The sequence below is a fragment of the Eutrema salsugineum genome, unplaced genomic scaffold (assembly GCF_000478725.1).
Source record: "Eutrema salsugineum unplaced genomic scaffold, Eutsalg1_0 scaffold_3, whole genome shotgun sequence".
Taxonomy (NCBI): Eukaryota; Viridiplantae; Streptophyta; class Magnoliopsida; order Brassicales; family Brassicaceae; genus Eutrema; species Eutrema salsugineum.
The window spans coordinates 13,914,093-13,940,100 of record NW_006256756.1 but is presented as its reverse complement, the minus strand read 5'-3'; positions in this window follow the sequence as shown (position 1 = coordinate 13,940,100).

Here is a 26,008-nt window from a genome sequence, read left to right as displayed (position 1 = left end):
AGCCCATTCTCGGTACCCTTCCCTCATGGTAATACTTTGCTATCGGTCACTCAGGAGTATTTAGCCTTACAACGTTGTCCTTGCTGATTGAAGGTTGTAGACTAGATCATCGAAGATGGTTCTCAAGTTTATGTTGAACCGAAGCATTCAGCTTAGAATAGTCCAAGTGTGTTAAAGACTCTGGTGAAAAGAGAGAGTCTTAGTAAGTCCACTAGGACAGATGTCTTTCTTCTATTTGTCACGTGTATTCGAGCTAAGTATAAAGCTCATCTTCTTCTCTCGGGTTTGACCACAGCTAGTAGTTGATTAGCCATTACAGAGAGAGAGAGAGAGAGCGAAGAGAGAGAGAAAGACAATCTGTAAGATTCTCCGGCGGGTTTGCCGATTTGATAGTGGATTCCGGTGGGTAATCACTGGGGAGACGTAGCGACCCAGTAAAGGGCGTGAACTCCTTAAATTCATGTGTTCTTTTCTCTTTCGCGTTTTGTATCGTTCTTTCTCATTATCGATTCTCAAAGAGTGAGTTCTTAGATCCAGAACAAAGAAGCAGATTGAGGAGATAATCTTCACTAATTGGTATCAGAGCACCAGGTTCTTGGTGTGGAGTCGAATCGAGAATGATGGCGACGACTCAGAGAATCGAAGTTAGTATGTTCGACAGATCGGGCGATTTCGGGATCTGGAAGAAAAGGATGTTAGCGAATCTTACTGTTCCGGGATTGAAAGATGTTCTCACGGAGAAACCAGATTCAAACGTCAAGGATGACGAAGAGTTGGATCAAGCCGCAAAGAAAAAGAAGGAAAAATACGAAGCCAAATGGTTGGGTCGCGATGAGGATGCGCTAAACCTTATCTTCATGTGTGTAGGCGATCACGTCCTGAGGAAGCTCGACAAGTGTACTTCGGCAGCTCAAGCCTGAGAAACTCTGGACAAGTTGTATATGGCAAAGACTTTGCCGAATAGAGTTCACTCACAGCTCAAGGTGTATTCATTTAAGATGCAAGATTCAAGAACGATTGACCAGAATGTTGACAACTCCTTGAAGTTAATAACGGATCTCAACAATCTCAGTATCGAGATTCCAGAAGAAATCCAAGCGATCCTGCTCCTAAATGCTCTGCCAAACAGGTATGACTCTCTAAAGAAAACTCTCAAGTATAGTAGAGATGCTCTAGGTTTAGAGGATGTTGCTAGTGCGGCTAGGTTTAAGGAAATTGAATTTAAAGATGCCCCTAGTTATAAGAATGTTGGAGAAGGTCATTATGTTAGAGGTAAATCGGAAAATAGGACTGGAAATAATGGTCAATCAGGGAAAGGTAGACAAAGCCGTTCAAGATCCAAGTCAAAAGATGGAAAGAGGGTGTGTTGGATCTGCGGTAAAGAAGGACATTTTAAGAAGCAGTGCTACAAGTGGCTAGAAAGAAACAAAGACAAGGTTCAAGGCTCCGGTGAATCAGCAATGGCTAGGGACGATGCTCAAGACTTGGTTGGTTTGTTGGTCTCAGAAGTAAACCTGAGCACAAGTGAATCAGATCGGGAGGAATGGATAATGGACACTGGTTGCTCGTTTCACATGACATCGAGAAGGGAATTATCCATTGACTTGAAGGAACTCGTAGATGGAAAGGTTAGAATGGCGAATAACAAAATATCAGAAGTTAAAGGCATAGGTACCATTAGATTTGAAAATCCAGATGGAACGACTTTTGTTCTTCTCGAAGTCAGGTACATGCCCTGTATTTCAAGGAACCTAATGTCCATGGGTTCTCTCGAAGCCAAAGGATGTCAGTTCATAGGGGAGAATGGAGTTTTAAAGGTGATCAAGGGATGTGTAGTGTTCATGAAAGGAATGAGAAGACATTCACTGTATATTCTACAGGGAAAAGCAAGAGTGTCATCGATTCAAGAAGACATGTCAGGTACTACAGTCAGTTCAGACAAGGAGGAGAATCAGGCACAGCTGTGGCACAGTCGCATGGGTCACATTGGGCAGAAAAGCTTTGAAATTTTGTCCAAGAAAGGCTGCTTTGAAAAGTGCAAGGTTACAGAGGTTAAGTTCTGTGAAGATTGTGTCATCGGAAAATCACACAGAGTGACTTTTGGCACAGCTAAACATGTGACAAAAGATAAGCTGGACTATATCCACTCGGATCTATGGGGATTCCAAACGTCCCTACGAGTCTAAGCAGACGTCAGTACTTCATCTCTTTCACAGACGATTACACAAGGAAGGTGTGGATATATTTTCTAAAATCCAAGGATGAGGCGTTTAAAAGCTTTGTTGAATAGAAGAAGATGGTGGAGACTCAAACCGAAAGAAAGGTTAAGAAGCTTCGCACAGATAACGGTTTAGAGTTTTGTAACCAAGTCTTAGATCAGTTTTGCAAAGACGAGGGGATAGTGAGACATCGCACCTGCAATTATACGCCACAACAAAACGGTGTGGCTGAAAGGTTGAACAGGAGTATTATGAATAAAGTACGAAGTATGCTCAGTGAGAGTGGTTTAAGCCAGCGTTTCTGGGCAGAGGCTCCAGCTACTGCAGTTTACCTGATCAACAGGTCCCCCTCGTCAGCCTTTGAATTCAAGGTCCCAGACGAGATGTGGACATCTATTATGCCAAACTTAGAAGGACTCCGAAGATTTGGGAGCCTGGCTTATGTCAACTCCGATGATGGGAAGCTAAACCCTCGTGCAAAGAAAGGCATTTTCACCGGATATCCTGAAGGAGTGAAAGGATTCAAGGTTTGGTTATTAGAAGATCAAAAGGTGGTAATCAGTCGGAATGTGGTATTCAGGGAGGATCAAGTCTACAAGGACATTAAACTAGCTCCTGCAAATGAGGAAACTTGAAGTGATCTTAGGAATGATACTGTTGAAGTGTCTGAGTTACATGAGATTACAGGAAGCTCTTCTCAAGGTGGAGTTGGTGAAGAGTCAGACCACGTAGTGAACCCTCAAGGTGGAGCCGATACGGTATCTGATCAGGACCTGAGTGACTACCAACTCGCAAGAGATTGCACAAGGAGACAAGTTGTAAGACCAGCTCGATATGAAGACTATCAGTGTGATGAAACAGACGGTGAAAGTGGATTTGCAGGGTTTGTGTGTGCAATGTTGGAAGATGGAGGTTCAGAACCTTCATCATTTCAGGAAGCCATGAATGATTCGGACAGTGACAAGTGGAAAGAAGCTGCAGACGAAGAGATGTTGTCATTGAAGAAAAATCATACGTCGGACTTGATAGATAGGCCAGAAAAACAAAGAGCAACTGGATGCAAATGGATCTTTAAGCGGAAACCAGGTATAGCAGGTGTAGAAGCTCCAAGATTTAAAGCGAGACTTGTGGCTAAGGGCTTCTCACAAAAGGAAGGCATAGATTACAGGGAAATCTTTGCTCCTGTAGTGAAACATGTGTCGATTAGATACTTGTTGTCTGCAATTGTTCATTTTGATATGGAGCTTCAACAACTAGACGATATTTCTCCATGGGTATTTGGATGAGTTCATCGTGATGGAACAGCCAGAGGGATATGTAGACAAGAAATTCCCAAACAAGGTGTGTCAGTTGAAGAAATCCTTATACGGACTTAAGCAATCTCCTATGCAATGGAATAGACGCTTTGACGAGTTAATGACAAAGAATGGTTACAACCGAAGTGAACATGACCAGTGTGTGTACTTCAAGAGGTTTGAAAATGGAGCTTACATTTATTTACTGTTGTATGTAGATGATATTCTCGTGGCATCTGTTGACAGGGATCAGGTCATCAAACTCAAGATTTTGTTGAGTACTGAGTTTGAGATGAAGGATTTGGGAGATGCTAAGAAAATACTTGGAATGGACATTGTGAGGGATAGAGTGAATGGAGGGTTATGGATCTCTCAAGAGAGTTACTTGATGAAAGTCTTATCAAACTACAATATGGATCAAACTAAGCCGGTTTCTACTCCAATGGGAATTCACTTTAAACTTCGGTCGGCTACAGAAAGTGAATATCAGGATCAGGTGGAGTTTATGCAGAAGATACCATATCAGAATGCGGTTGGAAGTTTATTGTATTTGATGGTTGGTACCAGACAAGACTTAGCTTATCCCGTGGGCTCGATCAGCCGCTTTATGAGCAGAGCTGTCAAGGGTTTTGAGGTATATCAGAGGCACAGTAGAAACAAAGCTATGTTATCAGAACAAAGGTGATTTTGTGGTAAAAGGTTTTGTGGACTCTGACTATGCAGAGGATCAGGATTACAGGAGATCTATCACGGGTATGGTCTTTGTTGCAGGTGGTAATACGATTAGTTGGAGATCTACTCTTCAGAAGATAGTTGCCTTGTCGACAACTGAGGCAGAATATGTTGCTTTTTCAGAAGCAGTAAGGGAAGGAGTTTGCTTGAAAAGGTTTGCAGAATAACTTGGGTTTTCACAAGATTCTGTTCAGATTCATTGTGACTCCCAAAGTGTTATAGCTTTGTCGAAGAATGCAGTCTTCCATGAGAGGACTAAGCATGTTGCTACCAAGTTTCACTTCATCAAAGACTTAATCAACAGTGGAGAAGTATAAGTTTTTGAAGATTGGAACTGAGTATAACCCAGCTGAAATTTTCACTAAAGTTCTACCGGTTTAAAAATTAAAGGAAGCATTGCAGATGCTTCGAGTTGGAAAGAACTAGGAGCTGGATCCGGTCCAGGATGCTTCAGTGTTCGGTCAAGAACACAAATTGACTTCACCAAGATAAAGAGATGATCAAGTCTAAGGTGGAGATTTGAAGGTTGTAGACTAGATCATCGAAGATGGTTCTCAAGTTTATGTTGAACCGAAGCATTCAGCTTAGAATAGTCCAAGTGTGTTAAAGACTCTGGTGAAAAGAGAGAGTCTTAGTAAGTCCACTAGAACAGATGTCTTTCTCCTATTTGTCACATCTATTCGAACTAAGTATAAAGCTCATCTTCTTCTCTCGGGTTTGACCAGAGCTAGTAGTTGACTAGCCGTTACAGAGAGAGAGAAAGCGAAGAGAGAGAGAAAGACAATCTGTAAGATTCTCCGGCAGGTTTGCCGATTTGATAGTGGATTCCGGTGGGTAATCACCGGGGAGACGTAGTGACACAGTTAAGGGCATGAACTCCTTAAATTTGTGTGTTCTTTTCTCTTTCGCGTTTTGTATCGTTCTTTCTCATTATCGATTCTCCAAGAGTGAGTTCTTAGATCGAGAACAAAGAAGAAGATCAAGAAGATAATCTTCACACTGATTCACACGGGATTCCACATCTAAGGCCCATTTTTTTCCCAACTCATTCTCTCTTCACAGAAAACCCTAAGGACGACCACTGATAACACCGTATTTTGACCACTTTTATGGATCGTTTTAAAATACTTTTTCTATGTTTTTAATTGCTTTCAAGTACTTTTATTACGTTTTTCTAGTATTTGTAGTTCCAAGACTCTTTTCAGGTAACTTAGGGAAAAGCTTAACAAAATGGATAGAAAACCAGATTTCATCTCAGAGTCAAACCGTCAGAAGTTCACCCCTGATTGAAGACCTTCTCACCGTCTGATCCAGCTCAAATTTGGAGATCTTAAAGATGGAAGTATCAGTTTTCCAGCACACTTTACAGCTTGGCAATCCAACGGTTCAATCAAAAGATATGCGAAGAGCAAGATGTCCCGTAAACCAGCCGGCAAGCGTTTCCACCCGCGGCCAACAGATCATTTCCCGCGGTCAGAAGCACCGCGACCGCGGCCAGCCACCCATTTCCCGCGGTCACACTCATCCCAACCGCAGCCAGCTAACTCCGAGCCCGAAGGCCCATTTCTGAAGCCCGTATCATTTTCCCAGCCTTAATTCCGGAACCCTAGACACCAGAGAGTATTGGAGACTATAAATACATGTCATTTAGGTCGTTTTTAGCAAGAGAAGAAGAGAGACGAAATACTTTACAGAAATTTCACTTTAAGCTCTGTTTTTAGGTTTTAGGGAAAGAGAGATCTGTCTCTTGAACCCTTGTTCTTTCTTTTTCAATTTCGGTTTCTATTATACTTTTTAATACTATGTTTTTGATTTTGTTTATCATGTCTGAGTAGTTTTATTGTTGGGATTAAGGGATTTTCAATGGGGATTTATATGTTCGATGAGGATTCCATGAGCTTTTGAGCCGAATCTTAGAACTTTTTCTTCTGAATTTGTTTTTACTGCATGAGAGTAGCGTCATGAACTACAATCTGATCCAGATTCTTGGTGACACGAAAGTGTTCATCCGGTGTCAGATCTAGTTTGGGAGAGCAAAACAAACATAGGAGTGGAAACCTACCTATGGGCGATTTGTGAATGCTGACGAGTCTTAAACATAATGCATCTCTTCTTTTCCAGGGCCAGAGTGGAAACCTACTGGTCAGGGTTGAGAGAGATAGTTGTCTATGATCACGACAGTGCTGTATTCATACGTCCGTGACTCCAGTTCGAAAAGTTTAAGCTAAGATCTTATCAAATTTACTCTCTAGCAATGTTTTGAATCGTTCGTACCCCTGAGAAAACTTCCCTGAACCCCAGCGCCTCTTTTCTTATAGATTCACACCGTTTTATTTCAAGCTTTAGTTTACTATTTTCATTCCCTTTCAATCGATTTTCATTTAAGAAATTAGGGTAGCCGTTTTTCTCATTTTTACTCGTTTTTGCTAAGTTTAGTTATTAGGTAATTTAAATCCCTTATTTTTTCTTTAAGGTTCGTTTTTACATTTTAAACACACCACCAAAACCCCCACAAAACCGTTTGGTTCTAGACTTCCTTACCTTATATTTCTTTCGAAGGCTTTTGCAGGAAAGATCCTCCTTCCCTGTGGATTCGATCCCTAAGTACTACAATCGATCAGCTGTGCACTTGCGGCTATTGATTTCATTTAGGGAAAAACTTGACAACCTTCACGACAGCACATATCAAGTTTTTGGCGCCGTTGCTGGGGAAGGCACGCGTTTTCTTTTCCGCAAAACCCCAAGAAAGGTTGGTAAATCGACTCTAGAACCCCTTTTTCTGCATATTTCCATTTTTCGGTTATTTTGTTTCCATTTCAGAAGATATGGATCCTATAAATCGAAATACACACTATGAGGAAGGTTTCTATAACACTCCTCAAGCCACCAGACGCAGAGAGAAGCAGTACTTACGCGATCTCTACGAAGAAATTCAAACCGAAGACTACGGAACATTCCAGAACGAGCCATACGTACTTCCAATGGATAACCCTAGATATCTGTTGTATCGCCTACCTCACCAGGTTCTCCACCGAGATGAGAACGTCCATCTCAGTAACCGATTGAGTCAGCTCGAAGGCGTGATCTAGCAGTTCATAGAAGCTCAAGCAACCGCTACAGCCACTCTAAACGAAAGGATTGACGGGATATCGAAACTTTTCAATGAGAAGATCGATAACCTAGCCTCACAAGTCAATTCAATAGAAGAACGAGCAACCAAGGACGCAGCTATGATCGCTAACAGGTTCGACATCATGGAGGATGAGCAAGCAAAGCACACCTATGAGCTTCGCAACACCAAAAACAAAGTCATGGACCTGGATTTCAAACTTGATGATGTGGATAAAGCCCTAAACGAAGCTAAGAACGAGTCTTATGACTTCACAGTCGAAGTTTCCGAGAAGGTTTACAAATTCATTGACAAAACCGAAGAGCTTGACTTAACCATGGACAAAGTAGTCTATGCTCTTGATTAGTGGTGTTTTTACGGGCTTGAAGCTCGCAGGCTTATACGGGCCTTTTATTAAAATTTAAGCCCATTACCCGTTTAATAATAAGAAAACTTAAACGGGTACACCTGGTTATGTTTGTTTATTAAAAGGGCTAACCCGTGAAATAAAAGGGTACTCGTTAATATTTTTTTGGTTATCAATTTGATTAAATGACGCTGTTTCTATCGTTTTTCTTCATTACTCTTTCAATTTCTTCAAACACACTCTCCGACTCCGACTCCCTCTCTCTCCGCCGTCTCTCTCTTTCAATCTCTTCCCAGAATCTGTTTCGTCTGCAATCCATCTGGGTTTCTTCTTGTTTTCTTCAAGCTTTGACAATATAAGTAAAATATGGGTTTTGCTTTATCGATGAAATCAAAATCTGGGTTTGTTCTGAAATCGATAATGGGGCTTATGGATACAAAATCGAACTGAAATCGATAATGGGGCTTATGGATTGATGCTCTGGGTTTGTTCTGAAATCTGTCAATGCTCTGAAATCCGTCAAAACATGTGAGGGAAATTTTGTAATTGGTATTGTCGTTACTCCTTTGTAATTGGTATCTGAAATCCGTCAATACATCAATACATCTGTCAAACTTTATTATTTAAAGTTAGGTTAGTGTTTCTCTGTGCTTCGTAATTGATATTGTGTTCGTGAGGGTAGAAATTAATCAAATTACAAATATTTTTTTTTTATGAAAGGTTTATGGACAATTACATCTCGTAATTGATATTGGAGGTCAATTGCAATAGTGTTCCTCTAATTTAAATAATTAGATAAATAAAAAGATAAACGGGCTTAAAAGGGTTATTTAAGCTCGGTGGGCTTCTAAATAAACAGGCTAAAAAACTACAAGTATAAACGAGCTTTATTCAATCATGGACAAAGTAGTCTATGCTCTTGATGAAGTTGAAGAAAAGGTTGAGGAGATCATGCAACGACTTGGAGAGCAGATTCCAGCAACAAAAACTAAAGACTCAAGTCCAGAGAGGAAGTACATCAAGCCAGAAGACCCAGGAGATCATCCAGGAGGCAAAGGAGCAAGCAACAGCAGCAAATCAACTCGGAGACACTTCCCCGCGGTCGCGTCGCTCCCGACCGCGGCCAAGAAGCCTTCTCCCGCGGTCGTGTTAGGTCTGCCCGCGATCGTGTTAGGTCTGCCCGCGGCCCATGGTCGTTTTCCCGCGGTTGCGCCACCTGCAGTTAAGGCCAACCGGAAAAACGTTCCAAAACAGTCTCGTTCAGCTCATACAAGCAGCTGTGCGTCTGATACACCTCCTGGGATGACTAAACCACTCCATCAACAACTGGTTTGCTCCATCAGCACCCAGAGATCTGAAGACGAGGACAAGTCATGGCCCTGCAACATTGCCTTGTCTTGTGAAGATGAGTATGAAGAGCAATACTCTGAAGATGAAGAGTATGGGTTGTTCGTAAAAGATCCAAACGCAGGATATACCTCAGAGCAAAGTTCAGGAGAAATTCAGTGGATCACAAACAACATCAGTAGAGAGTAGCTAATGGAGTTTAACAACGTAGTCATGTCATTCCCTGCTCACCTAAGCTTTGATGAAATCTGGAAGCTCGGTCGTTTGCAAGTCTCTTTCAGGTACTGCAAGGAGTCTAAAGAGGATATCCATAGATACTTTATGCGAGCTCGATACATGACAACACCAGAAGCAGCTGTCTATGCGATTCACCTCAAAAAGCCTGAAGACAGCAGCCACTACACCAACAAAATCAGCAAAGAAAAACTCGATGAATTCAATGAAGTAGTCCAAAATTTTCCTGAAGGAATCACCTTTGCCAAAGCTTGCAAGGACTTCGTGATAGGCCACTACTTCTGTGAGAGCAAGGAATCAATCCCTGAGATAGAATACTTGTTCAACCATGCAAGAAGAGGTAAACTTGTTCGAACACTTCACAAAATCGAAGGTGTAGGTCAGTTTCTTATCTCTTGTTCTATTAGAGAAGAAATGTTTAAAAACGTGCTTTGTGATTTTGGAGCTTGTCTTAACATGATGTCCAAGGCAATTGCTTTGAGACTTGATATTAAACACCTGCGTAGGACTAGAGCAAAGATTAGTCTAGCTGATGATTCCAATGCAACACCTCAAGGAATAGCTCATGAAATTCCTTTGAGAATAGGAGATTGCATAGTGCCTGTCGACTTCTACATTGTCGAGACGAGAGATGCAACATATCCAGTGATTCTCGGATGGTCTTTTCTATAAATATGTATCCAATGCAACTAGACTTGAAGACCAATAAATATGTATTTTAGAAGACCTAATTCGTGGGTGCTCCTGTGCCCTTGTCAGGGAGACACCAAACTTTTGTTTCTTAGGTTTAGGTTAGGGAGATAGAGATTTTTCTCTTGAACCCTTGTTATTTTTTTTCATCTATCTATTCAGTTTATGTTATTTTATTCCTATGCTTATAATTTCTTCAGCTATGTCTGATTAGTTACCTTGTTGGGTAAAAGGGCCATCAAAAGGGACCCCATGATCGATGACATCTAGGTTTTTGTTAAAGGATTTTGATTTTGAATGAATCTCCCATTCATCCCGTTCTTAATGTTGGATGCTGGATTGATCAACCAGTGTCCGATCTAAGGTTGAATCAGAGCCACAAGAGTGATGTATCAGATTTCTTGAACTGGATGTTATGGATGTAACTGTCGTAGGATACGAAAGCTACCTACGGAGGGGATGTGAGCCGAGACAAATTCAATTATTAATGTGATTAGATGATTAGGGTGACGAGAGTTGGCTAATCTTACAAGTGTCTATTCTAGTTCCTGAGTCACAGAAATCGTTGTCTAAATTCCTTATGCTATGAATCATGAACCCTAGAGAGAAACCCTAATACCCACAATTTTTATCCATTGTTTTTATCTATTTCTTTTGGTTTTATTTGTTGCTTAGCTTAGTAAAACCCCACAACAAAGCCTTATTGGTCTTTGACTTCGATTACTAACCTAGTTTGAAGTTTTTGCAGAAAAGGAACCTCTCCCTGTGGATCGACACCCTAAGTACTACATCGCACTACTATGCACTTTTAGATACTAGGGTTTAGAAATTTCAAACTTTTACTGCTTCATCAATCCTAGCAGCATCAAGTTTTTGGCTCCGTTGCCGAGGAGAGATTCGTTCTTGCTTCTGCCAAACTTCATAGGTTAGTTAACCCGATTCTTAGACACCATTTTCTTTTTCTTTTTCTTTTTCTTTTCCTAATAATGTTTTCTTATTTTTTAGTTTCAGGTTTCATTAAAAATAATAATAATAAAGTTGGATCCACCGCGGCCGCGAGCCCCTGATCCGCGGCCGAACTACCCTCACCTGCGGCCGACCCACACTCCACCGCGGCAACGACTTCTTCATCAGCAGCCAAAACACTCCCTGACCCGCAACCATACCATCCCATCGGACTCAGCCACACCGCAGCTGCGACTCCCTGACCCGGTGCCGAGCCACCTCGACCATTCTTGGCTAATTCACCCTCCACCTTGGCTGAATCAATCCCCATTCAGCCAAGATCACTTCTACCTCAGCCATAACCCATAATCCACCACTATATCACCTACATAACCATTCTACAATCCATGCATCACCCTTCCCGCATATTCCTGCATTGATCCGGTTAATTCCCGCCAACATCCTGGTTTGAAGCTCAAACATCTTACATCTACCTAAGCATCATTTGCATCATCACCATCATCCCCAAATGCATTCCACCATCATTTGCATAATCCATTGCATCCTGCATCCAGGTAAGTTCCCTTTATCTTACCTTTTTCATTCATTCATATCATTTTCTCATCCAAGCTCGATTTATTTCACACTGAGGACAGTGTGATTTAAGTCTGGGGGAGGATTTCATATCTTACTAACCACCTTTTCTTTCATGAGTCTTTGTATTCTGCATATGTCTTTAAAAGATTTTCAAATTTTTCAAAATGTTTTCAAAGTATAAATACGTTTTGATAAAAATCTGTGATGATAACCAACATGTTTGCTTCTACTCTATCTTTTTTAAGGTTTAGTTCTAGACTAGGCGGTAGCTAGAGTACTTGGACTACGAACTCCCACCAAAAGACTTCTATCCATGGAGATTCTTTTTGACAGGATATACTAGCTCATTTTATTTGAACTTAATATTGAAATCTAATTTTTTCATCATTGATTTTAGGCAGGCATCAAGATATACATCTAGGACATCTTTTTCTTTATTTTTACACTCTTTGTTATCCTAAATGGCTGCTTCATCTTTAGCTGGTACCATACCCTTAACCCAAAAATTTACATTCGAACCTCATGCATTCTTTCTTTAGTTTTTATCGGGAGATATGTGCAAAAACGCCAGAGAGGGAGGAACGACATAGTTTTCAGTCCCTCAAGAGAAATACTGAATGTAATTTGGGAAGGAAGTGTGCCAGCATATTATCAAGCTTCATGATGCCTCGGAAATCTCATTCTTAATGGTAATTTGGGTGCTCTCTGTAAAGCGGTACAAGAGCTTGGTTCACAGCGTCGTGAGACAGTTCGGTCCCCATCCGGTGTGGGCGTTAGAGCATGAGAGACTTTCCCTAGTACGAGAGGACCCAAGACTCTATATCTAAAGGTGTTTCCCTTTTCAAAAAAAAAAATCAAAAAAAAGAAGAAGAGAAAGAGAAAAAGATTGAAAGGAAAGGAAACAAAAGCCTGAAGAGTTTTAGATGGTCAAAATTATTTGGAGCAACTGATATTCATCTATGGAGATATGTTTTATAATTTAGACAAAAATCTAAGTCTGGGAGAATTATGAGGAAACCTGAAGAAGGAGATCAAAGATTTTATGGCAAGAAGAAAGTGACTGGAGACTGTGGACATCAACAGCACTATCCTCTCTTGCTGTTTTGCATAATATCCTGCTTTTTCAGAAATTAAGGTAACCATAAACACATCAAACCTCACCCCTAAAAAGTCATTTGATTACCTAGCCTTGATTACCTTGTTTTTCTTTCTTTTGATGAGAACCTGATAACTAGAGTTTTTGAGGCTCTTTGGGTATAAATCCCTTTGTCTGTTGTAGCACAAAGGTTATCAATCCAAGGTGTAGAGTTTAGTTCAGTAGATTATGTGGTCAGCTCTTAATCCAAATAAAACATGATAGTTCAGTTTCAAACAAGTGACAGAATTGCAATTAACAAGATTAAACACTTAAACAAACAATAATCAAAAGCAAAAACAAGATGATGATGATATGAATATGATGGAAACATGGAGCTCTAGACATGATAGTTGGCTAAGGAGCATTAGTGATCAATCAAGATGCTAATGACAATATGAGATATGATTCAAACAATTTAGAATTCAAAAAGTCTACTCTTTCCCAAGCAATATAACACTAAACCAAACATTGCTCATATCTAATCATCATTAGAGACACAATGAAAGGAATGCATTATAAATCAAATCTAATATGTCATTTATGCATATAAAAAAATTCCCATGGCATTAATGCATAAACTTCTATACTAGCTGGTTTAGGCATTTCATCAAACACCTTTTGGGTGGATGAAATGCCAAAGATCTGGGTTAGAGAGATCATCTAAAACCCATAATTAAGATCAGCTATTTAGAGAAATGAAAACATAAATCTAGTTCTAAGCACCCTAATCTAACACTTTTGCACCTTAACCTACATATCTAGAACTCCATTAAACAAAACTACTCACTAATCATAATTAACACACTTGATCCTTTGTAATGTGTTGTTAATCATGATTAGAAGCTATGTATGATGAAAATAAATGATAAGATGTAAAGAAACTGCTTTTAATCTGATTAAACTCAAAGAAGATTCTTCAAAAATAATGGGTTTTCACAAAAGAGGCAAGTTCTAACAGAGGATAAAAGATATCTAGGGTTTTTCATTCCAAAAACTATATATAGAGTGTGTCTCGGACCGGGCCAGAACAGAACAAAATGGGTACTGACCCGGTTTTCTTGGGTTAAAAATAGTGTACCTCGAGGTGATCTGCTGGTTCCCATGTCGAGGTGTGGATGTCGAGGTGGTGAAATCTGGGTTTTGGTTCAAGAACATGTGCATGCCTCGGGTTGATCTTCACAAGGCATATAAGCTGATGTGGTCATCGACCCAGCAAACCATCACAAAGAGACCCCAATGATCTTAGACAAACCAGACAGCCCATCCGAAGCTGAGAGAAGCCTTATAAAAGCTGAACCAGAGAAAACAGTGGAGCATAAAGGCAAGCCCAACAGAAGCAGAGATGAAAACTTGGAGTTTCACCAACCAAATGCCATAAATGAAGGATATGATTGAGCCAAAACACTTTTGGGTCGACCCATAAATGAAGTTACCCAAGAATCAACTCAAACTCTTGGCCAAAGCATGTTCAAGCCACCTAAGAAGACCCATGCGCCTTATTCAGCACTGATGAAGTCCGAGATCAAGTGGTCCATCTCGATCAACGCTTGTATAACATTTCTATCTCACCCAGTGAACGCCTCGAAGTGGAATCACTCCAATTGGAGCTCAGAAGAAGGAGTTATTCAGTTTACAAATCAGGTGATGTCCAACTTCCACGATTTGGATATACGTGCTGTAATTGAATGTTTCCGATTGAACCAGAATGATTTAAGCTGAGAACCTACTTGTTCCCAATTCTTGACTCATCATAGAATCGGAAACAATTCGAATTAAACCAATACCGGTTATGGTTGGAAAGTTATTCACTTTACAAGTTGAAAGATCCGTTTCAGACCCAATTGCACAGCTAGGTTGAAGATCGTACTCTACAGCCCAACTCATCCACGTTCTCAGCCCAAAATTACTTGGAGAATATTATTTGATCTTTCCTTGATCCAACAAGCTCAAGATCCGAAGAATTGCCCACTAGATCCTCAAGTTACACCCAATTTCCCAAAACGGGTTGATTTGGTTCCATTTCCCAATTTCCCTTTAACGGGTTGGTTTAGTTCGCTATCTACAAAGGTTTGGCGCCCAGGAGAGACTCTAAGGCAACTAAGGAAACTTAGAAACACCTTCCCATGCACCAGCACCCACAGGATCAGGCGGATCCTCTTGCAAACTTACTTTCCTTATGTGGCCGCATTCACACTTGGTGCCATAAATCACCAACGGCTCTTTTCCTTTGAATGCTACGACTTGGACGTGTTTTATGAAGATCAGAATGTTCCAAGGAAGCTCACTTATCCCCTAAAACCGTCCAGATACAAAGGCGTCCCACATTTTCATATTTGGCCGAGATTCTCTCATTTAGAGCCTAACGGCTAGTTTTTTTTTATTAGCTTTGATTTGTTTCTTTGTCTTTAGCATTTTAGAACGTGTAAGAGCATTATATAAGCTCCTCATAGTCCATTTTAAAAACTCACCTTTCAATCAATTTTAATACAAAGTATTTGTTTTCTTTCAAAGTTGTTCTTTGCAAGATTGTTCTTGTTAAGTGTGAGATTCACTTAACTCTTTAGAGGCTCGACTTAGTTTGTTTGTGAGATTCAAACAATCTATTTCGTTCACAGATTGAGATATTCAATCACCATCGATTGAGAGAGTCAATCAAAACCACCATCATTCATGTCTATCATCGCCCACTTCCGCAACAAATCTTGTTGTCTTTGACAACCTTGTGAACTATAAGATTTGGTGTGCCTCCGATCTTATATCATTTGGTATCAGAGCACAAGTTCCTATCAAGGTGCTTTTGTTCTTTTTTTTTATTTCAACAACCCAACTAATACATCACATTTGGCCGTTGAGGCATTGGTCCGAAAACCGTCCTCAACTAGCTCGTTATGAATGATTTGGGAGAAAATAATGCCTCTTGCTCGAGATCCTTTTGCAAGACTATCTGCTCGGACATTTGAACTTCTGGGGATATGGAAGAGAGTGAAATCCAAGAAGCTTTCTCGAAGGATGCGAAAGGCTTCCAACTCTGGTAAGAAAGATGGCCAATCCGAAGGAGATTCAGACATGCTTACCAAATCCAAACAATCAGTCTGAAAGTGTACGGATAAAATTTGTCTCTCTATCACAAAAGACATCGCCCATAAAAGGCTCTCCAATTCGGCATGAAGGGCCGATAGGCTTCTGCGACAGCCCTGTAGGCCAAAGGTCTCACCACCCCGCTCATCCTTCAGACTCCACCCGAGCCCACTAACCAGGCTGTTACCTATCCAGGATGCATCAACCTGACAAATCGAGAAATTCTGGACATCGGGTAGAGAAATCAGGGGCAAAGGAGTGAGCGAAGCCTCGCCTATTCTGTCCTCTTCTACTTCCGGTTGGTTTACAATTTTCCAACTTTCTGCTTTAACCTTAGCGTGGATCAAAGTATCTACCGGGGAAATTTCTTTCCCGTTGAAGATCTTGTCGTTCCTCGCTTTCCAAATATACCACAAGATCAAGGATAAATATCCTTTTGAGGATCTGTCATGCCTACCTCTTTTGTTTTCCAAAAGAGAAAGCTCATATTTTGATAAATAGAGGTACTCAGGAAGAGACCCGGAAGGGATGGAAGGTCCGATAACGCCCAGACTTGTAAGGCCGGGGGACATAAAAACAAAATATGGTTAATAGATTCTTCAGGATTCCCATAACGGGACAACTCTTATCCGTTCCCATACGCCTATAGGTTAGGTTTTGGCAAGTGTCAATACATCCTGATAAAGCTTGCCACATAAAATGCTTCATTTTTCCAGGCGTCTGTACTTTCCAAACGTAGCTTTGAAGGGCTGTGATATCCAAATTATGTTCTCTCACGACATCCAAATGTAGCTTTCCAGGATGTCGGTTCTATCACGACATCCAAATTCTGTTCCAGTTTTGTTTTCCTAATCAGGTCATATCCGGATTTAACCGTGTATATTCCTGATTTAGTATGGTTCCATGCAAATCCATCAAGGGTAAGGTTTCTACTAGGTCTCAACCCAAGGATGAGAGAGACATCCTCAGGTTGGAAAAAATCTCTTAGAAGAGGCTCATCCCAATGCTTCGTATCTTGACGGATAAATGAGTAAACTAACACTCCTTGGTCCTGAATTCCGATCTGGGGGGTTGCTCTTGGTGGGCGGGCCCTAGCATCGGGGATCAAATTGCTTTTAAGTACTTGTATTACGTTTTTCTAGTATTTGTAGTTCCAAGACTCTTTTCAGGTAACTTAGGGAAAAGCTTAACCCATTCCCCGCGGTCACGCACATCCCAACCGCGGCCAGCTAACTCTGAGTCCGAAGGCCCATTTCTGAAGGCCATATCATTTTCCCAGCCTTGATTCCGGAACCCTAGACCCCAGAGATGTCTTGAGCACTATAAATACATGTTTTAGGAAACCTAATTCGTATCACCTCATATGATTTTAGAATACTTTTTAAGTTTTAGGTCTAAATGATTTTAGAGAACCCTAATTAGAGATCAAGGAGTTTTTATTGCATGAGAGTAGCGTCATGAACTACAATCTGATCCAGATGCTTGGGGACACGAATGTGTTCATCCGGTGTCAGATATAGTTTGGGAGAGCAAAACAAACATAGGAGTGGAAACCTACCTATGGGCGATTTGTGAATGCTAACGAGTCTTAAACATAATGCACCTCTTCTTTTCCGAGGCCAGAGTGGAAACCTACTGGTCAAGGTTGAGAGAGATAGTTGTCTATGATCATGACAGTGGCGTATTCATACGTCCGTGACTCCAGTTCGAAAAGTTTAAGCTAAGATCTTATCAAATTTACTCTCTAGCAATGTTTTGAATCGTTCATACCCCTGAGAAAACTTCCCTGAACCCCAGCGCCCTCTTTCTTATAGATTTACACCGATTTTCATTCAAGCTTTACTCTAGTTTCTTTACTCTTTCAATCGATTTTTACTTAGCAATGAGGTTTAGCCGTTTTCTTGTTTTTACTCGTTTTCGTTAAGTTTAGTTATTAGGTCATTTTAATTCCCGTATTTTCTCTTTAAGATTCGTTTTTACGTTTTAAACACACCACCAAAACCCTCACAAAACTCGTCTGGTTCTAGACTTCCTTACTTTATATTTCTTTCGAAGGCTTTTGCAGGAAAGATCCTCCTTCCCTGTGGATTTGATCCCTAAGTACTACAATCGATCAGCTGTGCACTTGCGGCTATTGATCTCATTTAGGGTAAAACTTGACACCCTCACGACACACCACATCAAGTTTTTGGCGCCGTTGCCGGGGAAGGCACGCGTTTTCTTTTCTGAAAAACCCTAAGAAAGGTTGGTAAATCGACTCTAGAACCCCTTTTTCTGCATATTTCCATTTTTCGGTTATTTTGTTTCCATTTCAGAAAATATGGATCCTATAAATCGAAATCCATACAATGAGGGAGGTTTCTACAACACTCCTCAAGCCACCAGACGCAGAGAGAAGCAGTACTTACGCGATCTCTACGAAGAAATTCGAACCGAAGACTACAGAACGTTACAGAACGAGCCATACGTACCTCCAATGGCAAACCCTAGACATCATGTTCGTCGTCCGCCTCACCAAGATGAAAACGTCCAGCTCAGTCACCGATTGAGTCGACTAGAAACGGTGGTCATGCACTTAATCGCCGCTCAAGCCACATCAAGAGCCGCCCTTCACGAGAAAATTGACAACATGTCAACTCACTTTAACAAAAAGCTTGAAGATCTTTCTGCTCAAGTAAAAACCATCGAGACTCAAGCAAATAAGGATGCTGAGACTATCAAGGAGAGGATAGAAGAAGTCGAAGGACGAGTTGGAGAAAACGAAGTTTGCATTCGCAAAGCCAGTAGGAACATCCGCACCTTAGAGGTCAAGCTCGATGAAGCAGAAGAAACTATTAACGACCAGAACAACCAAACCTACTCTTACGTGGAAGAAATCTGGGATGGAGTACACAAGGTTCAAGACAAAGCCGAAGAAATCGGCTCAACCGTGGACAAAGTAGTGTGTGCCCTAGATGAAGTTGAAGAAAAGGTCGAAAAGCTTATGAAAGGATGTGAAACGAACGGCTTGACGCTTCCCATCAAAGATCTTGACCTAGAAGAAGAGGAGACAGAGTTGGAGGACCCAAAAACCAGTTTAGATGGCAAAGGAGAAGATGAAACAGCTGAACCATCTCGAAGTCCCTCTCCCGCGGTCACGACTCACGCGACTGCTGCCAACAACCCTCCAGCCACGGTCGTGAGCCTCCTACCCGCGGCAAACCACTCCCCACCTGCGGTCGTGCAGCCTCCACCCGCGGCAAATAGTCGGTCAGATACGTTTCAGCCCCTTTCTATTCTTACAGGTCAATATTCATTTGATACATCTGCTGGGATGGTCAAAACCCCTTTTCATGAGCAAACGGTGTACGCTATCAGCTCCAAAACATCTCAAGAAGAAAATGAGGTATTTCCGTGCAACATAGTTTTAGCATATGAGGATGAATATGAAGGGCATTACCTCGAAGATGAAGACTATCGTCTGTTCATAGAAGGAGGCAATCCAGACAAAATGGTGGAATTAGGAGCACCAATCTCCAGGGAAAGACTCATTAAATTCAACAAGTTTGTGAAATCGATCCCTCTTTACACAGGTTTCGATGATATATGGCATCTTGGTTGTTTGCAAGTTTTCTTTACGTACAGCAAGGAGACAAAAAAGGATATCCAAACCTATTTTGGGAGGGCCAGACGCCTGACTTTTCCCAGAACATCACCTGATGCTGCAATCTATTCAATCCACCTCCAAATACCTGAAGACTGCAGCCACTACACCAACAAAATCAGCAAAGAAAAGCTCGATGAATTCAATGATGTAGTCCGAAATTTACCTGAAGGAATCACCTTTGCCAGAGCTTGCAAGGACTTCATGATAGGCCATTACTTTTGTGAGAGCAAGGAATCAATCCCTGAGATAGAAGACTTGTTCAATCATGCCAGAAGAGGTAAACCTGTTCGAACACTTCACAAAATCGAAGGTGTAGGTCAGTTCCTTATCTCTTGTTCTATTAGAGGAGAAATGTTTAAAAACGTGCTTTGTGATTCTGGAGCTTGTCTTAACATGATGTCCAAGGCAATTGCTTTGAGACTTGGTATTAAACACCTGCGCAGGAATAGAGCAAAGATTAGTCTAGCTGATGATTCCAATGCAACGCCTCAAGGAATAGCTCATGAAATTTCTTTGAGAATAGGAGATTGCATCGTGCATGTCGACTTCTACATTGTCGAAACTAGAGACGCAACATATCCAGTGATTCTCGGATGGTCATTTCTAGCAACTTCCGGAGCTATAATGGACTGGCCAAACCGGAGGATTTCATTTGCTAATATCGACAAAGATGTCTTCACAGATGCTGTCCCATACAACAGCAAAGCAGGAAAACGTTCTGCAACAGAAGAATTTGAAGAAGAGCTTTGGAGTGACGAAGAACCTGCTAGGCAAAGCAAGGAGATGTCAAAAAAGACTTGTCTTAGGACAAGGTCTTCTTCATTAGACTAAGCCACGTCCAACACCAAAAGTCGAGCTAAACGACTTAAAATAGTAGCGCTTAATGGGAGGCAACCCATTTAGGTATTGTTTTCTTTAGAAATTTTCTTTCTTTTTCTATTGATCTTTTTCTTTTTCTTAGTTTCAGGTGTTACTTATAAAACAAAAATGCCAAAAAAAATCAAAAAAACCGAAAAAACCAAAAAGAAGGATGGTCCCTGACTGCTCGGCCCAGCAGGAACCAAGGAGAATTAGGAACAGGCCGCGATATAAGCCCCCGCGGTCGCAGATGCTCTGACTGCTGGAAACGCATGATCGACTGTGGCTGCGTCTTTCTGACCGCGGCCGAGCACCGGTTTGTCGCGGTCGCGTGGCTCCTGACCGCAGCAAATGGTCGTTGAGATCAAACCCGACCCCAAACCACCCATTTCACCTCATTTCACCTCAACAATCCCCACTCCACCTCATTCATCACCCTCCACCACCTTCATCACCACATATCACCTTCCCAAACCTCTTCGAATGAATCCGGTTCATCTCCACCAGCATCCCGGATCCAGGTAAATTCTCTTTGGCCTTACCAATTCGATTATCTATGCATTTTTCTCATCCAATCTCGACTTGTTTCACACTGAGGACAGTGTGATTTAAGTCTGGGGAAGGATTTCATCCCTTGCTAACCACTTTTCTTTCATGAGTCTTGCATTATCTACACTTTTTGCATTTTCCTTAAAGTTTTTCAAAATCGGTTTTCAAAACAAAATACGTTTTAAAGGGAATGGTGAACATGAATCAATGATAATTGACTGTGTGCTTTTAGACTGTTCCTAGTGACATGCTCATTCATGATTTAGGACTACACTAGGCGGTAGCTAAGCACATTTGAAACAAAGTACCCCAGAGGAATTTGAATGATTTCGATTTAGATGAAGGAATACACTAGCTCTGTTTTATTTGGACTTAATTTGGATTTAATAATCTCATTGAAGCATTAGACTAGGGAAACGAATCATACTTTCAGGACTCCATTATCCTTTCACCACTCTCTGTTGATCCTGAATGGCTAGTTCATCTTTAGCTAGTTCCACACCTTAACCAATCCTCTTTCAAACCACATGCAATCTTGTGTTCTATTGTCTTATATGCAGATAAGTGCAAAAACGTTGGAGAGAAAGAGTCAGTCACCAAGGACAGAGACCTGCGATTTGCCAGAAAAGTTCCCTGAAGGACTCAACACAAAAGAAAGCTCAGTTTGCCTTAGAAAAATCTCAAATTTTGGTACAATCTCGTCATCTAGTCTCTCTCTCTTTAAAAGGCATTTCCTTTCCAAAAACAAAAAAACAAAATCCGAAAATAAGAAAAGAAAGGAAATAAAAGCCTTAGACAGTCTAGAGAGGTCGAATTTTAAGTCCCAAGGCAACTGGAGTTCGATTTTATGGAGTTTTGGAGATCATTTTCTGATTCCCGGAAAGAATCTAAGTCTGGGGGAATAGCTGTTTACAACAAAGGAGGAAGGATTATGCAACAACATTTGGGAAGAAGAAGTGACTGAAAATTGCGGTCCTCAACAGGTCCTTATCTCTCTTGCGATTTTGCATATTATCTTGCATCATCCGGATTCATCAGGTAACCCGAAACACTTTAGCTCCACCACTTAAACAGCCCTTTAATGCCTAACGCCATCTACCCTGGAACCCAATTTAGACTTCTGCTTTGTTTGAGGACAAACAAAGGTTTAAGACTAGGGGAGTCGATAACACCGTATTTTGACCACTTTTATGGATCGTTTTGAAATATTTTTTCTATTTTTTTAATTGCTTTTAAGTACTTTTATTACGTTTTTCTAGTATTTGTAGTTCCAAGACTCTTTTCAGGTAACTTAGGAAAAAGCTTAACAAAATGGATAAAAAACCAGATTTCAGCTCAGATACAAACCGTCAGAAGGTCACCCCCGATTGAAGGCCTTCTCACCGTCCGATCCAGCTCAAATTGGGAGATCTTAAAGATGGAAGTACCAGCTTTCCAGCACACTTTACAGCTTGGCAATCCAACGGTTCAATCAAAAGATACGCGAAGAGCAAGATGTCCCGTAAACTAGCCGGCAAGCGTTTCCACCCGCGGTCACAACCACCGCGACCGCGGCCAGCCACCCATTCCCAGCGGTCACGCACATCCCGATCGCGGCCAGCTAACTCCGACTTTGAAGGCCCATTTCTGAAGCCCGTATCATTTTCCCAGCCTCAATTCTGGAACCCTAGACACGAGAGAGTATTGGAGACTATAAATACATGTCATTTAGGTCATTTTTAAGGAGAGAAGAAGAGAGACAAAATACTTTACAGAAATTTTACTTTAAGCTTTGTTTTTAGGTTTTAAGGAGAGAGAGATCTGTCTCTTGAACCCTTGTTCTTTCTTTTCAATTTCGGTTTCTATTCTACCTTTTAATACTATGTTTTTGATTTCGTTTATTATGTCTGAGTAGTTTTATTGTTGGGTCTAAGGGATTTTCGATGGGGATTTATATGTTCGGTGAGGATTCCATGAGCTTTTGAGCCGAATCTTAGAACTTTTTCTTCTGAATTCGTTTTTACTGCATGAGAGTAGCGTCATGAACTACAATCTGATCCAGATGCTTGGTGACACGAAAGTGTTCATCCGGTGTCAGATCTAGTTTGGGAGAGCAAAACAAACATAGGAGTGGAAACCTACCTATGGGCGATTTGTGAATGCTGACGAGTCTTAAACATAATGCATCTCTTCTTTTCCAGGGCCAGATTGGAAACCTACTGGTCAGGGTTGAGAGAGATAGTTGTCTATGATCACGACTGTGGCGTATTCATATGTCCGTGGCGTATTCATACGTCCGTGACTCCAGTTCAAAAAGTTTAAGCTAAGATCTTATCAAATTTACTCTCTAGCAATGTTTTGAATCGTTCATACCCCTGAGAAAACTTCCCTGAACCCCAGTGCTTTCTGTCTTATAGATTTACACCGATTTTCATTCAAGCTTTAGTCTAGTTTATTTACTCTTTCAATCGATTTTCATTCAAGCAATTAGGTTAGCCGTTTTTCCCGTTTTCACCCATTTTCATTAAGTTTAGGTATTAGGTCATTTTAATTCCCGTATTTTCTCTTTAAGATTCGTTTTTACGTTTAAAACACACCACCAAAACCCTCCCAAAACTCGTCTGGTTCTAGACTTCTTTACTTTATATTTCTTTCGAAGGCTTTTGCAGGAAAGATCCTCCTTCCCTGTGGATTTGATCCCTAAGTACTACAATCGATCAACTGTGCACTTGCGGCTATTGATTTCATTTAGGGTAAAACTTGACACCCTCACGACACACCACATCATCCGAGGGTATAGATGATGAGAAAAGATCTTGAAAATACGTAGTGGCCACCATTTCTATTCCTCTTGCATTTTCCACCAAATGTCTGTTACTATCCTTAAGGGAGACGATGCGGTTCATGGCTCTCCTTTGTTTAGTGAGGGCATGAAAGAATTTTGTGTTTTTATCACCGTCTTTGTGCCATTTCTCCCGACTCTTTTGTTGCCAGAACATATCTTCTTCCCTGAGGGCAGCACAGAGTTTCCTCCTAATGTCTTCAATCTCTTCTAATGTTGTATTTTCATCATCTTGGGCTAAGTCCAGTTGTTTTTTAAAATCTTCGATCAATATTTCAGAGTTAGTCGGAGAGAATTTCTTCTAAACAGAGATGTTTTTCCGGCATTGTGCAACCTTTTGATGAAAATCTCGACGTGAGATTTCATTAAAGGGACCCCACCCAGAAATGACTGTCTCTTTAAAACCAGGCTTTCCGATCCATCTTTAATCGAATCGAAAAGATTTTTTCTTCCTTGTGATGTCAATTTTTATCATAGCAAGGACTGGTCGATGATCCGATCCCCAAAGTTTCATATACTCCACAGTAAAGTGAGAGAATTTTGAAAGCCATTCTTCATTTCCAAGAGCTCTATCTAGAAGGCATTTAACTTTGCCAGAGCGTCTTCTTCCAACCCAGGAGAAAGAATTCCCTTTGTATGGGAATTCGAGCATTCCACAATTATCTAGCATAGTCCGAAATGGAATAAATGAGCTTTCTGGTCTCCTCCTACCACCCCGTTTTTCGTGGTTTCCGGTAATCTCATTAAAATCTCCTATCATAAACCAGGCTTCATTTCTAGTAGTGCTCATCCTTGTTAGACGTTCCCAAACCTTTTCACGATTTTTTACAACCGGATCACTATAGACGAAAGTCATAAAAAATTTATGTCCGTCTAGACTTGATTCAACATCAATCAAATGCTCATCAGAATAGATAATAGAGACCGAAGGTTCATCCATATAAAAAAACGGCTAGACCGCCGCTTCGGCCTCTCGGTTCAACGGTACAGACATGGTCATTGCCAATATGAACTTGCATGTCTTGCAGAAAGAAACGATTATTTTTGGTCTCTGACAAAAATAGAAACCTCGGTTGAAAACAATTGTAGAGTTATTCTAAATGATCTTTTGTCAGATCCCAACCAGCTCCTTGACAATTTCACCCAATGATGTTCATCTCAGACAGTGGCTTCTGATTTCTAGGTTACTTGGTTTTAACCCAGATTAGTTTGGTCCTATCAATTATGTTAAATTTGTATGTGTTTTAGTCAAAAAAAAAAAAGTATTTCTTGGGCTTTAAGCTTTTATCAGTTACAATATTTCTTGGGCTTAGGCCAGAATTGAATCAGAAGATCCACTAAATTAATGGTCCAATAATCAAATTGGAACTAGGTCCAAATGTATTTTTTTCCCTTGCCGCTGGTGAGTATCCACCGCCACAACAAGCACGACCGGCGAGTTAAGAGGCTGGTTTTGACAAGATCAAAGACCAAAACGTCGGTGGAAGACAAAGAACGCTGCCGGAGAGCTTCAGATGGCCATGGTAGCAGTCAGGAAACTCTAGATCTGGGATCGCCATTTTTATCTCTTCAGCTAGAACATTCCCTCTTCAGCAAGAGCCGCCGCAGAGAATACAATTTAATTGGTGCAGTTGGAAATTTCCTTCAGAGATTACGCTTTGTGTGAGATGAGTTGGGGACAACTTAGCATTAAGCTAGAATTCTTCGGGTATTGGATTCTTTAATCTTCGGTATAAGAAAAAAAAAAAAAAAAAAAAAAAAAACAGGAGAGGTCTTCAGTCTTGGCAGCAGCAGGTCTTCAATCTTTAGAGGTGAACAACGATTTCCTTCATCGGAGAAAGGGGCCTTCTGGTCACTCGTGATAGAAAAAGGAGGAATCTTCAGTCTTGAACTCGGATTCTTTAGTGTTGGTCGCCGGAGTTGAGATTTGCATCTGAGATTGGTTGCGTAGCTTGTTTTTGTAGAAGTTTCCAGAATTTTTCCAAATCTTAGCATTTAGCTAGAGGATAAAAATCTTATATTGAGTTAGCTCAAAGCTAGAAGTTGCAGGAAACAGAGATTCTCTGTGAGAATAAGGTGAGCAGAGTCAAAAATGATGGAATAAAGCCATTTGTTTTCCTCGTAGGGTGAGGAGGAGGTTTCACCGGCGAGGACATAGAAGATGACGGACGGTTATTCTGGGATTTTGGCAAAGCTTTGTTTTATTTAAAATAAAGCTTTGTTTTATTTTAAATAAAAAAAATTGTTTTTGTTTCAATTCTGTTTTCATTGTTTGCTTTCATTATAGAATAAAAAAAAATCCATAAAAAAAGTTCTTTGCTATTTTATTCTCAGAAAACCCCACAAAAAAATTAATTCAGTGATCTTTCATTTGTATTGTTGT